Below are 16,122 nucleotides of genomic sequence, written 5' to 3'. Positions count from 1 at the left end.
AGTGCAGTTGCGTGTGTGACTGTGTGCTCCCCAAGGGGGACATTATACGCTAACGTGCGTCCCGCCACGGGATCTCCCAGTGGACCGCAAACGGTGAAAAGGGGTGCCTCGGATGCCTACTCGCCAGGACCGTTTGTTTACGCTGGCGTGATTTACATCATTTACGTCTAATCACATAAGTGACACGCATACGTCAGCTAATTTTATGAGAAGGCAGCAGGAGCAGCAGCGTTCCGTAAATTGCTTGGAAATTTGTGTAGAAAAGTGGGATGTGGAATTTTGCTGTCGCATAATGTATAATAAGCTTTCAATCTTGAGGAATGACTTGTTTCAATTATTGGTTTATTCGATCATTTCTAATTCATGTATAAGCCTATAGAAGTCTAAAGAAAAAAAAAGCAAAATAAAAACGAAAATAAATTGTTAAAAAAAACCAAGAATCGAGTCCACCACGGGTAAATAAACACAAGATCTTCTGTAATTACTCTTAGCCTTAAGTGAAATGTAATTACAAAAGCCGACTGGGTCCTAACCAGGTCCCAGCACCCAAAAGGACCTAATAAAAATAATGTTATGAAAAAAGGGGAAATAAAAATGATTGGAAGAGGGATCAAGAGAAATTTTTCATGGTTTCTCTAGGAGTTTTGAGATAAAAATTTGGTGTCAAAGTGACTTTTATGTAAAATTGGACGCCCGATTTGATGGCGTACTCGAAATTCCGAAAAAACGTATTTTTCATCGTAAAAAACACTAAACAAGTTTTTAAAAACACTGCCATCTTCCGTTACTCAACCGTAAAAAAATGTTGGAACATGTCATTTTAAGGGAAATTTAATGTTTTTTTTTCGAATCTACATTAATCCAGAAGGGTATTTTTTTTTCATTTAGAACCATTTTTTTGTCTTTTTCTGACTTTGCAGGGTTACTTTTTAGAGTGTAATAGTGTCTTCAAAGTTGTAGAGCAGACAATTACAAAAAAAATATGTATAAACAAAAGTGGTTTGTTTCTAACCATCACGAGTTATCGTGATTTAACGAAAAAAAAAGTTTCGAAAATCCCGATCATTGCATATCCATATTGTAACAAACTTAAATTTTCATTATTTTTTCGAAAAAACGTAGTTTTGTGAAAATTTTGAGTATTTCACAAAAAAATATCATTGCTTTCGAAATGAATGAAACTATCCCAATCATTTGATACCATATTGTTAAAAACATAAGTTTAAAGTATTTTTTTCGAAAATTCATTGTTTTGTGAAAATTCTGAGTATTTCACAAAAAATATTATTATTACCGAAATATATGCAAAAGTCCCGATCATTTGATATCCATACTGTAAAAAACTGAAATTTTTCGAAAATACGTAGTTTTGTGAAAAAAAAAATCAAAAAATTGTGTCATAATTTTCGAATGTAAGAAAAAATCCCGATCAAATGAAACCCATATAGCAAAATCAATAATTTTGAGTATATTTTCGAGAAAAAAAAGAATTTTCGAAATTAAAGAAAAATACGCACTTTTGTGAAATTTTCATGTAATCATAATTGCAATGGATAGCTGACATCATCCCGATTCTGAAACACTATATTTTTTGATGTTTGGATGATTGTCAATAGGATTACAGCCAATGTCACAAAATCCAAAATCCCATAAGCTCTGCCGAGGCATGACTGTAGATGTCACCTACACATTCCATTAAACAGAGTTAAGTTTCATTGAGTAGAAAATAAGATAATTTAAAATCCGTAAAAAAAAACACTTTTTTTCGATCTCATCTCCCGGATCCAATGTCACCCCCTCTGACGATAATTTTTGAAGTCAACATCCAAAATATTAAAAAAAAACGTTTCAAAAGAGTTTGAAATTTTTATATACTTTTAATAAGTTGCATTTTGCTTCTCTATGGGTAAGGCAGAATGTAAGGATCTACAATTGAAATTTGTATGGATTTTTCGAAGAAACCACAAAAAATAGCATAATTATTTTATTTGGAAATTATTTAGAAAAATATTCAACAGAACCATTAATAGACCGATTCTTAGCGAAGCTACACCAAAATGTCACATTTTTCAATTTTCAATGTGATTTTTTATATGAAAGATATCATTTTTATTATGATTCAATAATTTCAACCGTTTCAACCTTTAAAACCGTTTTCTTACCTCAAAAGCCAAAAATATTGAGCAAATATGGTCTGCAAGCCATTAAATGGGAGAGGAGTTTTTTCATAAATCTGCTCCTTTCGTTGTCCCGTCACGGAAAGAAATGGCTGGCAAAAACTCAAATTTCAACCAATTCTATCAGTTCAAGGAGCAAAAGATTTGTTTTTTAATTTGTGATAGTATGTCTACAAAGCAAAAGTTTTTAAAAATTAAACTGGCAAAACTGTAGCGATTTTTGTAGCGTGCCTTTTAAAAGTCCAGTTTTACGATGTTGTCCCGTCACGCTACATTTTTATTTCAGGGAAAGCACAGGTACTATATGGTTCATTCTACATGATATTTCTTTGTAGGAAAATCAATTATCTTTCCAAATTTGTAACAACATTGGGGGGTTTCTTCTTTTATTTTGCCACTATAGCCAAAACGCTGAAAAAAACTTGGGATTTTTTTGAAAAGGAGCCGAAGAATCGGTCAATAGGCAAATATAACATTAATGGAGTACTTGAAAAATCGAAAATTCAACAATTTAAATTATATTGCTACCTTAATATTGAAATTGAATGATTTTTGAAGAAAAAAAACTTAAATTCCCAAAAAAAAAGATGTTTTTTTATTGATTTTATCAACTTTTGCTCTACGTAGAAGTATAATACTATTGTTTTATGGTTGTCTTTGTCATTTTTCTTTTTATATTTGTAGTGCATTTATCTTGTAAAGTTTTCACAATATTAACTTTTTCATTTTTTGTTTATTTTTTTCACAATGATATAAAATTATTTTAATTTAAGTTGCTATGAAATTTAAGAAAATCACAAAATCCATGATTTAAAAAATAGAGGGAAAATTGTTTAAGTTTTTCATTATTTTCCAGACAATTTTTTTTTGTTGGTTGTTCATATTTTCTGCTTGTAAGTTACAAAAAGTACGTTGAACATTTGCAAAACATTTTTAAAGTCACATAAAACAAAACTCCAAACCATAAAAAAAATTTAAACTACCGTTTGTTGTATGTTTTTTGAAGATGAAGTAAATTTTCTAGTCTAGAGGGGGTGATAATGTTGTTAATGTAAATGTCCAGAAATGGATTTTTTTTTGAAAAATTAGAACTCACAAAATATGCTGTTAAATATTTGTCAGCTGTAGTTTATTAAAATAATTAGATTTGTGTTTTTGTCTCCTTCATCTGAGCTGTACCCTTCACTAAAACCACCTGATCAGCAATAACAACATATTTCCAGCGACCCCCTCGCAAAAAAAAAACATCGGAAACCACTGACACATACCGCATCAGCATCATCACATGGTTGGGCCTCTCTCGTCTTCCTCTCTTTACACCGAACCCCTCACGAAAGCTCCCTCTCCCGGAAAAGCTTTCAACTCTCTGTTGCTGCTACTTCTACACCGTGTTGCTTCTTCGCGAGAGAACGCCAAATTATCTCTCTCTCGCACTTTTCCTGCTGGTCCCTGCTGACACGGGGCACTTTTCCGACCCCAAACGGAAACAGTTTGTTGCTGACTCTTGCCAAGGGAAATCGTGCCTGCCCGGTGCTACCACTGTGCTGTGAGTGCGAGTGAGGTCTGTCGCGAGCGGTGGTTCTGCCGACTTCCTGCCGAATCGATACAGTACTCTTGGATATTTGGGGGTGTGTTTTAGGGGGTTTCCGGGGGAAGAGCGGAAGCAACGCCGAAAAAAAAAGAAAATTAAAAGTTTGGGTGGGTTTGCGTTTTTCGATTGTGAGTGTAATATGTCACGATATTTTGGAGTTTCATCACGTGATAAGTGACGAATTGCTTGGATTACTCTCGGTGAATAAGAGGAAGATCAAAGAATGGTTTCATTCGCGAATTTTCGCGAAATTCAAGTGCTAATTCCTAGTTAGAACCGTGACGTGAGGGTAACAAATTTTAGTCTGGTGCTCCACGCGAGTAGTATCGTAAACCTTGAGTTGAACCCAAGCTAGTTCAACCGTAAAATAACAATTTTCAACGGTAAAAATAATAATTTAAAAACGCGCAAGCAAAAGTTTCCACCCGTGGCGGAAAACTTAATCATAATGTTAATGAACCGCGCCGGAAAGTTGTTCCCAGCCAAACCGACGAAAACCGGATTACTTCCACCGTAAATCACTCCCAAGGAAGGCGAAGAAAGACGAAGATGGCAAACATTAAGGAGCAATTCCAGCCAGATGGTGTCTTTGTGGAACCGAAATTTGCAGCGTGAACCCGTGGGGGTGAATTTTGGTCAAACTTCATCCCCTTGAAGGAAGACGTTTCAATCAAAGTTGAAAAAAACTTCCCAAAACCGGTTAATTTAAGGTTCCCAATTTCCCAACAATCAACAACAGAGTAAAAAAACGCTGATGAGCCCAATGTATTCCCGACGTGCGCGGTGACCAGCAGGTGTGGAAAAAAGTTTTAAATTTAATTTACCGTAAACGTGCCCGGCGATCGCAAGTGGAAAAAAAAGAAGAGTGCGAGTTGAAAATGTCTGCTACCTGACCTGCACGAATAAATACAGCCTGAGAGTGTCGTGAAAATCAGCTTTGATGTGAAGTTCAAGTGGAGCAAACGGGATGAGCACTGAGCAGTTTAATGGACTGCTATTATATTTCACGACGACGACGGCGACAGTGACGGAATAGTAACTACGAGTTCAGGAGTAGCAAGTGCACAGCATCCGGAGTGGAATTGTGACAAAAAAAAGAGTGGGAGCTGGGGAAAAAAGGTTTCAACGAAAGGATCTGCTGCTGGTGAAGCCGCAAAAAATTTGTGCAAGAATTGTAAGAGTGCAGTTATTTTGGTGTAAATAGTTTGTTGTGAACCTAGGTTTTGTTCGTCCTTTCTTTGATTATTTCTACCAGTTGGATAAGCTAAGGCGTTTAAATGGTGAGTTAACAGATTTTCTAAAAAGCTTCAATACGTTACTAACGAATTACAATCGACGAGCAACCATCTTGTTAGCAAAACTATCGTTTTCATTACCAAGAAGAATCACTTTTTAGATGGTGTTTTACCTAGAGATTAATGTTAAGTTAATATTTTCTTTAAACGGCTTCATTTATTTTTTCTGTGAATTTTTCAATTTTATTGAAAGTGACTTTTCTTGGTCAACATTATTATGATGGTCTTGGATTACAACGCTTTTTGGCTGTGAAAGAGCCATGAACCACGTTTGTTATTTTAATACTTAAAAATTATTGCAACCTGCAAATGGATAGATTATGTATTTAAAAAAAATATAAGGCTTAAGCTCTAACCTCTAGCCATTTGGGATTCCAATCCATCCAAAGAATCGTTTATTGATTGTTTGTTTAAATTTCATTTATACATTTAATTAGGTTAGTAATTTTTGAGTGAATTTTTGAAAAATTCTAGATATTCTAAAATATTTAAGATTGTTATCAATCGAGTTCAAACATATGATTTTAAAATGCATTTTATACAAGTTCAGTTGTTTTGCAATCATTAGTTTTCGAAAAGTGTATGATTTGATAAAAACAAAAAATTTAGCAAAAAAACACTTTTTGCGATACTAAACATCGAACATTTTCAAAAATTCTGAGGATTTATAAATCAACCCAAACATGCCAAAAATGATTGTAAACGCAGAGGAATGCATTTTATATTTATTTCAGCTAATTACACTTATATTTCCATTGAAATTTTGAAGTTTTCTGAAACAAAATTTTTTCCCCCTGATTTTTCGGGCCAATTTTGACAAAAACTTTAAATAAAATTTGTACCAGCCAAATTACTTATTTCGAATGTTTTCAAATTTTTGCATTTTTGCATTTCAATTATTTTTTGAAAAAGAGCGTTTTCACAAAGTTTTTAATTTTTTTCTATTTTTTGTTTCTAAAATAGTTGCAGAAAATATTATTCGAATATCATAAGCATTTTTTTCAAATTTCAGAAAAATGATCACTTTATCAAGATGTGTTGAATGTTTTTCAATTGAAAATTTGATTTACATTTTAAAATGATTTTTGGAATTTTGTTTGAAAATATGTTTGATTTTTCCAAAAAATATTTTTTTTAAATTTTTAATAAAAATTTGCACTATGCGGAACTCTAACGCAAAATATGCATTTTTTATCCCCTAAACATATCAAATAATTGAAAAATAAAAAATAACTTATTGTTGAACATTTGGTAATACAAAGTCAATTTAAAAAGTAGGGAATTTTTTCTGTGTTTTAAATATTCTGCTAACTCTATTATGAACAACTTGTTTTTCAGAAAAGTAGGTACACAATTAATAATATATGCTTTAGAATACTAAAGGCATCTTATGCGTAAGAGTTATGGATAGTGCAAAATCTGGTACAGGAGATAAGCATTTTTGAAATAATTAAGAATTTTGTAAAAAAAAAATGTCGTCCAAATTAATGAATTTTTTTTTATATATGAGCAGTTCTCTACGGAATCGGTCTTTTTTCTTTAATTTTAATTTTTGTATTTTTTAATCCGGCTGAAACTTTTTTGGTGCCTTCGGTATGCCAAAAAAAAGCCATTTTACATCATTAGTTTGTCCATATAATTTTCCATACAAATTTGTCAGCTGTACATACAAAAATGATATGTTTTCATTTCATTTCATTTATTTGGTTGCTTTAACAAACACATTGGTGCAGTTGTTATCCTGAGCCGAGATATGGACTACCTTTCAACAGCTGATTTGTTCTTAATGGGGAGAGAGTTTACTTTTACTAAGGAGAACGAATTGGACAGAGAAGGAAAAAAATTGCAAAAATAACCTTCGAAATAGCTAATAGATGTGTGATAGTTAGAGGAAATGAGGCGTTACTTATTCTAATATCACAGCTCAAGGGGACAACCGCTGCAGCAGGGGATTGACTGAGGCGGCGCACCCCATCCAGAACTTCGGTAGCACTCGCTGGAGCCAATCGTCGATCAACTCCATCTTAGCCATCCTGTGGACGTCGTCAGTCGGGTGGAAAGGATCCAGGTTTAGCGTCATCTTCAACAGCCGGTTCTGCTTGACTTGAAGTTTCTTCCGGTGGGAAGCGGCACAGTTGTACCACGCCGGGTAACCGTACGTCATCGCCGGCTTGAACACCGTCTTGTAGAGCAGCAGCTTAGAGTTGATATCCAGGTGGGACCGCCGGTTGACGAGAGAATAGAGCATCTTGGTGACCTTACCGCATTTGATCGTGGCGTTCTGGATGTGCTTGGCGAGAGTCAACTTCTTGTCCAGGGAGGCCCCCAGATACTTGACTTCATCCAAAAAATGATATGTGAAAATTCAAAAATCTGTATCTTTTGAAGGAATTTTTTGATCGATTTGGTGTCTTGGGCAAAGTTGTAGGTATGGATATGGACTACACTGAAAAAAAATGATACACGGTAAAAAAAATTGGTGATTTTTACTTTAACTTTTTGTCACTAAAACTTGATTTGCAAAAAAACACTATTTTTAATTTCTTTTATTTTTTTGATATGTTTTAGAGGACATAAAATGCCAACTTTTCAGAAATTTCCAGAATGGGCAAAAAATCTTTGAACGAGTTATGATTTTTTGAATCAATACAGATTTTTTCAAAAAATCGAAATTTTGGTCGCAAAATTTTTTTATTTTATTATTTTATTTTTCATTTTTCGATGTAAAATCGAATTTGCAATCAAAAAGTACTTTAGTGAATTTTTGATAAAGTGCACCGTTTTCAAGTTATAACCATTTTTAAGTAACTTTTTTGAAAATAGTCGCAGTTTTTTATTTTTTTAAAATAGTGCCCATGTTTGCCCACTATTGAAAAAAATATTTTTGAAAAACTGAGAAAATTCTCTATATTTTGTTTCTTTGAACTTTGTTGATACGTCCCTTAGTTGCTGAGATATTGCCAATCAAAGATTTGAAAATATGAAAATTTATGATTTCCAAGTCTCACCCGAACAACCCACCATTTTCTAATGTCGATATCTCAGCAACTATAGGTCCGATTTACAATGTTAAAACATGAAACATTTGTGAAATTTTCCGATCTTTCCGAAAAAATATTTTCAAAATTTTTAAATCAAGACTAACATTTCAAATGGGCGTAATATTGAATGTTTGGCCCGTTTGAAATGTGAAGTTGAAAAATTTTTGCGACCAATATTTCGATTTTTTGAAAAAATCTGTATTGATTCAAAAAATCATAACTCGGTCAAAGATTTTTTGCCCATTCTGGAAATTTCTGAAAAGTTGGCAATTTATGTCCTCTAAAACATATCAAAAAATAAAAAAAAATAAAATAGTGTTTTTTGCAAACCAAGTTTTAGTGACAAAAAGTTTAATTAAAAATCACCAATTTTTTTTTACCGTGTATCATTTTTTTTCAGTGTTGTGCATATCCATACCTACAACTTTGCCGAAGACACCAAATCGATTAAAAAATTCCGTCAAAAGATACAGATTTTTGAAATTTCACATATCATTTTTGTATGAACAGCTGCCAAATTTGTATGGAAAATTATATGGACAAACTAATGATGCAAAATGGCTTCTTTGGGCATACCGAAGGCACCAAAAAAGTTTCAGCCGGATTAAAAAATACAAAAAAAAACGAATGACCGAAATCTCAGAGAATAGCTTATATGCAAAATCAAATTTTCTATTGAAAATATTTTTTTTTCTTGATAATTGCACCGTTTTCAAGTTGTAGGCATTTTTAATTTTTTTTAATGTTTAGGAATTGGCAACTTTAATCTTTAAAAAATACTACGCCTTGCCTGCTTACAATAGTTATATGTGGATATTTACATTAAGAGTGCCAACATGGCACGGATCAATTTAATCACTGCTCAAAATCAAATTTAATAAATTCCAATCAAATCAAAGCCAACAAGTCAAAGCCCTAAAAATAAAAACCTTTTTGACTGTACTTGCTCGCTTCATTACACGAAAACACTGACCAGATTACGACTAAGCAAACCTGATTAGTATTCTAATCTCGAACGGGTCCAAATTGGCTATCCCATCGAAGAGTACTCCAAAAAAATCGGGCAACCAACTTAACCCTACCCAAATTACAACGCTCGGTATCACCCTCTTATGTCAACGAGGTTGTGCTGCACAATCAGGGAATCCCAAACCCAACCTCCTTAAGAAAAGCTACCAAAAAAAATGTGTAAGCTGGGAAAATCTTCGGTTGGAAAAAATACGGTGTCGATTGCGTTCCAGCATAATAAACAGGGTATTTGCTGAAGGTCGAAGGACGTCTTAGGAATACAAAAAAAACATCTTTTTCAGGATCACTTTAACGAAAAGGTTATTTATACGTGGCAGATAGAGCCAACAAACTTTGATGACTCTATTTGGTGTATTACCAGTCACGTGACAGTTTACTAAACCAATAAAGCCAGCACGACTGGTGACCTTTATCTCCATAAAGAAGTCTAGTTTCATAGCCTTTATGTACAGCACTTTGGCAGGAGCTCCCCATAAAGAACGAGTTTATCATGGCTTCGTGTAATGCTTATCACATCGTTTTCCTTCTGCCCTTTCCCGAACAAAACACCAGGATGAGCATTCCTTCATTATTTCTCCATCGTTTTAATTACTCTTTTATAGTTTCGCCCATAAAGTAGACTGATCGATGGCAAAGCCGACACCGGCACGGCATCCAAATTGAGCTGGGAATCTACCGGGAGCGTGTTTTTTAGCTCTGCACTCGGTTGCTTGAATGATTCTCCTAAATTTTAAAATACTCTAGTTTTTTAATGAAAATTTTTCCGCAACTTGGATTGGGATTGGGATTGGGATTGGGATTGGGATTGGGATTGGGATTGGGATTGGGATTGGGATTGGGATTGGGATTGGGATTGGGATTGGGATTGGGATTGGGATTGGGATTGGGATTGGGATTGGGATTGGGATTGGGATTGGGATTGGGATTGGGATTGGGATTGGGATTGGGATTGGGATTGGGATTGGGATTGGGATTGGGATTGAGATTGGGATTGGGATTGGGATTGGGATTGGGATTGGGATTGGGATTGGGATTGGGATTGGGATTGGGATTGGGATTGGGATTGGGATTGGGATTGGGATTGGGATTGGGATTGGGATTGGGATTGGGATTGGGATTGGGATTGGGATTGGGATTGGGATTGGGATTGGGATTGGGATTGGGATTGGGATTGGGATTGGGATTGGGATTGGGATTGGGATTGGGATGGGATTGGGATTGGGATTGGGATTGGGATTGGGATTGGGATTGGGATTGGGATTGGGATTGGGATTGGGATTGGGATTGGGATTGGGATTGGGATTGGGATTGGGATTGGGATTGGGATTGGGATTGGGATTGGGATTGGGATTGGGATTGGGATTGGGATTGGGATTGGGATTGGGATTGGGATTGGGATTGGGATTGGGATTGGGATTGGGATTGGGATTGGGATTGGGATTGGGATTGGGATTGGGATTGGGATTGGGATTGGGATTGGGATTGGGATTGGGATTGGGATTGGGATGGGATTGGGATTGGGATTGGGATTGGGATTGGGATTGGGATTGGGATTGGGATTGGGATTGGGATTGGGATTGGGATTGGGATTGGGATTGGGATTGGGATTGAGATTGAGATTGAGATTGAGATTGGGGTTGGGGTTGGGATTGGGATTGGGATTGGGATTGGGATTGGGATTGGTATGGGATTGGGATTGGGATTGGGATTGGGATTGGGATTGGGATTGGGATTGGGATTGGGATTGGGATTGGGATTGGGATTGGGATTGGGATTGGGATTGGGATTGAGATTGAGATTGAGATTGAGATTGAGATTGAAATTGAGATTGAGATTGAGATTGAGATTGAGATTGAGATTGAGATTGAGATTGAGATTGAGATTGAGATTGAGATTGAGATTGAGATTGAGATTGAGATTGAGATTGAGATTGAGATTGAGATTGAGATTGAGATTGAGATTGAGATTGAGATTGAGATTGAGATTGAGATTGAGATTGAGATTGAGATTGAGATTGAGATTGAGATTGAGATTGAGATTGAGATTGAGATTGAGATTGAGATTGAGATTGAGATTGAGATTGAGATTGAGATTGAGATTGAGATTGAGATTGAGATTGAGATTGAGATTGAGATTGAGATTGAGATTGAGATTGAGATTGAGATTGAGATTGAGATTGAGATTGAGATTAAAATTAAGATTGAGATTGAGATTGAGATTGAGATTGAGATTGAGATTGAGATTGAGATTGAGATTGAGATTGAGATTGAGATTGAGATTGAGATTGAGATTGAGATTGAGATTGAGATTGAGATTGAGATTGAGATTGAGATTGAGATTGAGATTGAGATTGAGATTGAGATTGAGATTGAGATTGAGATTGAGATTGAGATTGAGATTGAGATTGAGATTGAGATTGAGATTGAGATTCAGATTCAGATTCAGATTGAGATTAGCATGATTTCATTTTGCAACACAACTGAGTGTTGCTAGATACTCTTTTGACAGCAACCCGATACCGGGATAAAGAGTCGTTAACCTATCGAAGGTTTCAGGGAAGGGCAGGTTGAATGCTCCTCCACCCCTCAAACCACCAGACCACAAACCCACAAAACCACGTGGCACGTACAGTCTCGGTTTACGATCTCTAACCCTGGTGGATGGGAAAAATTCGATTCCTAGAACGGTAGCAGCTGCTGTTGAGCTCATTAATTTCCATCCAGGAGTGGCGGCGGCAAATCGTGCCAAGTGGTTCCATGATTGGAAAAAGAGGCCTTTGCTTTGGCTCTCCCCTTTTCCCTGGACTCTCTCGATGTCGATATTGAAGGGACCGTCGAGAGAGGGAGTTATCAAATTATAGAACGGAAAATCAAAGCAATCTTCTTGAAGGGACTGAAAATTTTATTGACAGCTGGAGCAATATTGATATCGAGAAGATCGACAGCCAGAGAGTCCACTGTATTGATTTATCCATTGGATGTACCACAATCCCGAAAAACGCAATAAAATCCACCATTCAAAACAACCAAAGGTACGAACGTCGTTCAACTCAATCCCACTTATTTTCCAACTTAACCAACCGACCACCTTGAGTGAAAATTTTTATTTTCCTACGAGTTTCATCATCAAAACATCGCACACACAAAAGCCCCATGGGGTAGGTGCTGGGTTGAGATGGTCTCCATGCAGAAAAGAACACATTGTGGCAGTCCCAGGACCGTGAAAAGCCACAGCAACCTGAACCCCCCGTCATCCTTCCAAGAATTTCCCTGAACTTATTTACAGCAGCAGCGGGCAGAATTTTCCGCGTACAATTGTAAGCGACAAAAGTTTCCCGCTTTCTTCCGAAGGGAGTTTGGTTGGCATAAAGTACCGCACATTTGCATTACTGATGAGGGAATCTAAAGAAGGGGGAAAAGCTTATCCTCCCACCGAGAGCGCCCCCCAGACGGGGACGGACAGTCGTTGTTTGTGGTCGTTTTGGTTAGTGTTTTTTATGACGGGAAAATGTTTTCTCATTTCTGGAGCTTTTCCCTCCCTCAACTCGGCCTGTCCGAATTTGGCGCATTGTGTCTCGTTTTATTCATTTCGAGGAAATTTAATGGGAATTTTTACGAGCACAGGCTGGGCTGGGCACTTTTTGTTGTTGTGCTTTCCTTCCTTATCCTGGACGATAATTGCGAAAAATGTTTTCAATTCTCATCGCTTTACTTGGAATCGTTTTAATCCGGATGAACGCGCTCAATCGTGCTGCAGATTGAATTTCACGAGATTTTTTTGGGATGGGAGAAGGGGGAGGCTATTAACGATCCGAAGAGGGAGCTTGGTATCTGATATTAGCATTCAAATCTCTACTTGTTTTTTATTGAATCTTAAGAGCCATTAGCGTTCTTTTGAGGAATACTTAAATTTGAAAAATTCTAGATTCAAGAATGCAATTCAAGATAAATCAAATAAAACACGTCAGATAAAAAAATTTCAAAATTTATAATTTATTAGACTTTAAAAGTGGTAACACTAGATTTAAAAAAAATGGTAATTGAGCATTGGTCAAACACCAAGTAAAATTTCAATTCAAGTTTAAATTTATCGTGATTGCCCCCTTCCTGGTCATGGCACCTGATCTATATATTTTTTAATATTTAAAAGAAATTTCAGAATGAAAAAAAAATGTCAAAGATTATTCATTCAGGCTCTTTTGAAGTGTAATTCCTGATTCCAAAGTTGTGAAATTATTTTACGAAAAACGATTAAATGTCAGAAAAGATAAATTTTTTGACATTGTAAATTGGATTATTTATTTTTTTCCATGGAATCGTTGAAAAATAAGGACTTAATGCTCAATACATTTATGTAAGGTCCGTTCGATTTAAGAGATCAGGTAAGGGCGAAGAGCCATTTTTTCATTATTTTGATCTTTGATCTTTGGGAACATTCACAAACCACGTGGACACTTTTCTGGAATTCTCACCCCCTAGGAATTCTAATAATTGCAATTTGGCTCAAAACTTGTCTTTTTTGTATACAGTGGACTCTCTGGCTGTCGATCTTCTCGATATCAATATTGCTCCAGATGTCAATAAATTTTTCAGTCCCTTCAAATAGATTGCTTTGATTTTCCGTTCTATAATTTGATAACTCCCGCTGTCGACGGTCCCTTCAATATCGACAACGAGAGAGTCCACTGTATTTAAATCTTTTGCGGAAAAAGATTATTGAGCAATTCCAGCTAAAATCAGGAATTTTTCTGGTACTTTTGTACCCGACCTTCTCCCAATTTAATGAAACTTCGTAGACATGTTATCCTCGGCCTATATAAGCCATTTTTGTGTATATGGAGCCAATTGTACTCAAAAATGGCATTTGAGAAGGGCGTAAGTTATTTAAATATTTTTGTAATTTAAAAATTACTGCATCTTAAAAGCGTTGCATCGTATCAAAAAGTGGTCAAAGACAAACTTGTAGGAAATTGGGCGGGCTTTTTGAAAAAAATACACTGAAAGAAAAATAAATGCATTTTTTAAGTTTAAAAATTAAATTTTAAGGTGATGTCACGATTTTTAACGTTCCAAATTTTCGAGGAAATAGCCTAAGATGTTACAAAAAGACTCAAAAAAAATGCAGGATAGAATGTCTCTCATAAGAAAAAAAAAATCATTTACTTAAAACTGATTTTTTGAAAAGTGGTCTTAACGTCAAAATTTTTAAAACCGATAGTGGGAATCGATTTTTCAGACATTTTTACATAAAAGTCTCCAAGTCCAATCCTTGTGAAGATACAGCAGTTTAACAAAATAAAAATGTTGAAAAAAATGTTTTTTTTGTGGTTTTTGGCAATTTCTATACGACAGACTTGATTTTTCAGTCTCGAAAATATTTTTAACGAAAAGCTCGTCCAATTTCTTATAAAATTGCATTTGACAGCTTTTTAATTTGTCTCGTTTTAATATTTATGTACGCTTATTTACGATCCAGGTTTCTACCACACTGAAAAAAATATTATATTTTCAGTTATGAGCAATGTAATTCAGCTTATATCTGCAAGCCAATACATCCAATTGAAATGCTGTCAAAAACATACTCATAGGAAATTGGACGAACTATCCGGTAAAATTATTTTTCTAGACTGAAAAATCAATTCTGTCATATACAAATTGCCAAAAACCACAAAAAAAACTATTTTTTCAATATTTTTATTTTTAAAGCCGCTGTATCTTCAGAAGGATTGGACTTTTATGTAAAATTGTCTGGAAAATCGATTCCCACATTCAGTTTTTGAAAATTTTGACGTTTAGAGCACTTTAAAAAAAAATCAGTAAATGATTTTTGTATTTTTTTAGGAGAGTTGCTCAATCCTGCATTTTTCGTGAGTCTTTTTGTAACATCTTAGGCTATTTTCACAAAAAAATTGAGCAAAAAAAATCGTGGGCTCACCTTAAAATTTGACTTTTAAACTTAAACATTGAAAAATGTCATAGAAAAGGCGTGTATTTTTCTTTCAGTGCATTTTTTTTTTTCAGAAAGCCCAGCAATCCCTCAAAATTTAAAGGCAACTTGCATGGTGGAACTAATAATGTAAAATGTCGTATTTGAGCATAAGGAATGAACGGAGAAAGTTTCAGTTGAGAAACTCTCTACGAAATCGGTCTTTTTTCTTCAATTTTAATTTTTGTATTTTTTAATCCGACTGAAACTTTTTGGTGCCTTCGGTATGCCCAAAGAAGCCATTTTGCATCATCAGATTGTCCATATGATTTTCCATACAAATTTGGAAGCTTTTTTGAAAATAGTCGCAGTTTTTTTTTTTTTTATTAGTGCACATGTTTGCACAATTTTGGAAAAAATATTTTTGAAAAGCTGAGAAAATTCTCTATATTTTGCTTCTTCGGACTTTGTTGATACGACCTTTAGTTGCTGAGATATTGCAATGCAAAGGTTTAAAAACAGGAAAATTGATGTGTTCTAAGTCTCACCCAAACAGCCCACCATTTTCCAATGTCGATATCTCAGCAACTAATGGTCCGATTTTCAATGTTAAAACATGAAACATTTGTGAAATTTTCCGATCGTTTCGAAAACAATATTTTCAAAATTTTCAATTCAAGACTAACATTTTAAAAGGGCGTAATATTAAATGTTTGGCCCTTTTGAAATGTTAGTCTTGATTTGAAAATTTTGAAAATATTGTTTTCGAAAAGACCGGAAAATTTCAAAAATGCTTTATATTTTAACATTGAAAATCGGACCATTAGTTGCTGAGATATCGACATTAAAAAATGGTGAGTTGTTTGGGTGAGACTTGGAAATCATCAATTTTCGTGTTTTTAAACCTTTGCATGGCAATATCTCAGCAAACAAGGGTCGTAACAACAAAAATCAAAAAAGCAAAATATAGAGAATTTTCTCAGCTCTTCAAAAATATTTTTTTCAAAAGTGGGCAAACATGTCCATTAATTTAAAAAAAAAAGAAACTGCGACTATTTTCCAAA

The 16,122-nt window shown here is 35.0% G+C and overlaps 1 protein-coding gene across 1 annotated transcript in view; it reads left to right on the top strand.

Annotated features, from left to right (window-relative positions):
- The first annotated feature begins 5,010 nt into the window (after positions 1–5,010).
- The window catches only part of LOC119768045, a 139,070-nt gene continuing 127,958 nt past the window's right edge, over positions 5,011–16,122 (top strand). The window contains exon 1 of the mRNA XM_038258368.1: positions 5,011–5,048. The gene's annotated coding sequence lies outside the window, so the exon portion shown is untranslated. The remainder of the gene's footprint in view (positions 5,049–16,122) is intronic.

The sequence above is a fragment of the Culex quinquefasciatus genome, chromosome 2, assembly GCF_015732765.1.
Source record: "Culex quinquefasciatus strain JHB chromosome 2, VPISU_Cqui_1.0_pri_paternal, whole genome shotgun sequence".
NCBI lineage: Eukaryota > Metazoa > Arthropoda > Insecta > Diptera > Culicidae > Culex > Culex quinquefasciatus.
The sequence above is the reverse complement of the archived record's forward strand: the minus strand, read 5'-3'. Positions and strand labels throughout refer to the sequence as shown.